Source organism: Galeopterus variegatus, unplaced genomic scaffold, assembly GCF_000696425.1.
Source record: "Galeopterus variegatus unplaced genomic scaffold, G_variegatus-3.0.2 Scaffold12278, whole genome shotgun sequence".
NCBI lineage: Eukaryota > Metazoa > Chordata > Mammalia > Dermoptera > Cynocephalidae > Galeopterus > Galeopterus variegatus.
This window is the reverse complement of record NW_007738389.1, coordinates 22,186-24,286: the sequence shown is the minus strand read 5'-3', so window position 1 is coordinate 24,286 and position 2,101 is coordinate 22,186. Positions and strand designations below refer to the sequence as shown.

General features: G+C 43.8%; 1 long non-coding RNA gene across 1 annotated transcript in view; it reads right to left on the bottom strand.

Annotated features, from left to right (window-relative positions):
* The window catches only part of LOC103611033, a 7,871-nt gene extending 7,234 nt beyond the window's left edge, over positions 1–637 (bottom strand). The window contains exon 1 of the long non-coding RNA XR_552269.1: positions 552–637. This is a non-coding gene — a long non-coding RNA (uncharacterized LOC103611033). The remainder of the gene's footprint in view (positions 1–551) is intronic.
* Between the last annotated feature and the right edge of the window lie 1,464 nt (positions 638–2,101).

Below are 2,101 nucleotides of genomic sequence, written 5' to 3'. Positions count from 1 at the left end.
GTTAGCTCGCTGGGTGAGCGTGGTGCTGACAACACCAAGTCAAGGGTTAAGATCCCCTTACCGGACATCTTTAAAAAAAAAAAAAATTCAGCTTTCACGTTTCTTTCATAATTTGCACCTGATTCTGCACTGTATGAACTCACATTCTAATTTTTCTTTTTGGTATTGGATCTTGTATGTTCCAAGCACCTGCTGGATCTTGCCCAGTTACTTCTCATGCACGCACACATTTTCTAACTATGTACACATAAATTCTACCACAATTATAAACGTGCAAAGACAAGAAACAGTGTGTCTCTTTTGTGTGTGTGTGTGTGTGTGTATGTATTTGTCAGAATCCATTATAGTATAAAGCACATAGAAAGCTATTGATATAATGGTTTTCTTGAACTACCCAGGGATGCGAATCCTTTCACAGATTGATTTCCAGCTTCCCCAAGGCTGCTAGTGTTACCGGCCCCTTCACCTCCACCCTAGATCATGAGAACACTGGCAAGAAGGAATTTGCTTGTTGTTTCAGGGATCCACACCCTTCAGCAGCGTGACTGTACCTTTGACCCAGGATGGGTGGAGGAACCGGGTCCTACTGGGTAAGGAAACTGTTCCTTTAAGATTGAGAATCACGGGTTAGCCAATTAACCCAGTTGGTTAGAGGTTGGTGTTATAACACCAAAGTCAAAGGTTCAGATCGCCTTACTGTACAAGCGAGCCGCCAAAAAACAAAAAGCTGAGAATCAGCTCAATTCTGAAAATCTGGCACTTTCTTTCCAGTGTGTAGAGATCTCTTATTGCTGTGATGCACCAGAGGGATAGCATTTACTCCTTGTCCCCCAATGGAAAGCCTCTGCATGGCTAGTCAACAAATAGGCAGTTTCCCTTTGCTTCCCCCAAGGCTACAACTCTCCATTTTCTCCTTTCCCGGGAGGGCTGGGGCATCCCTCAGGTTAGTTCCTCCATTGTTGCTTTGCCCCCCACGGATTTGTCACCCCACTTCCCCTGGGTGACAGAGCCACAAAGGATTAATCAAAGCTCTTCTCTTCTGAACAGTGAGAACCTGCGAAGTGGTTAACTTTCCCGGATCCCTCAAGGGACAGGCATCCCTTCCTTGGGAAATTAACCCCAAGTTGGGGTTCTCTTCCTGCATTTATTTTCCAGATCAGGAAGTTACAGGAAGAGAACATAGGTGGGGTTATAGTTCAACAATATAGGCTGGTGACTTTCAGTGAAACAAGTCAGATGACATTCCAGTGAGGCAATTAAGTGATCTTATCAACAAAAGCTTCATCTTAGCAAACATTCCTTCACCATCCAGCAATTTTCCAGTATCTTTACATTTCAGTCAGTAACTACTCTGTCCTTGAGGCAGCAATCTTGTTGTGCCACAAATCTTTATCTTACACCAGTGACTTTATAGCCTGAGGAAAATTTCCAGTCCTCCGCAAGGTCAATACTTGAAACCGCAAGGCTTTGGAAACCCAGGCCCTGTGAAGTACATTTGCTTTAAGAATCCTCTACACTCCAAATTCAGTACGTTCCCATCTTCTGAAGTAGGGTACTTTTTGGGCTTAGCTTAGCTCCTTGGCTTAACCCCTCCTTGAAACTGTTTCTTTAGTTTCTTGCAGAAAGGCTTTACTAAGAAAATGGCACCATGTCTGTCTGTCTTATTTCTTGCTATATCCCGTAATGCCTACACCAAATGGGTGCTCAATAAATATCTGATGGAGCTGGCCAATGAGAGTGTGCTGTTATAACACCAAGGGACCAAGGTCAAGGGTTCACATCCTCTTACTGGCCAGTGCCAAAAAATATACATGTGTATTTGTTGGATGAATGAAAGGAACAACATAACTGGCTAGTTTTATCTGTCCTAAGTTCTGCGTGGGTATTTATACATAGGATGATCTCAAAAGCCTGTATATTCCCCTTGAAGAGGACTTTCCATTTCCCAGCCTCTTGTGAACTGCAAGTTTGAACAAGGAGAAGGCGCATGGCTGCTGGAGGGAGAAGATCTAAGTACTAGTCCAGGTAAATGGACAAGCACTAAGCCAGGGAAGGTCTTGGGAGCAAAAGCCCCTTTAAAACACAGTTTGTAACAACCCTG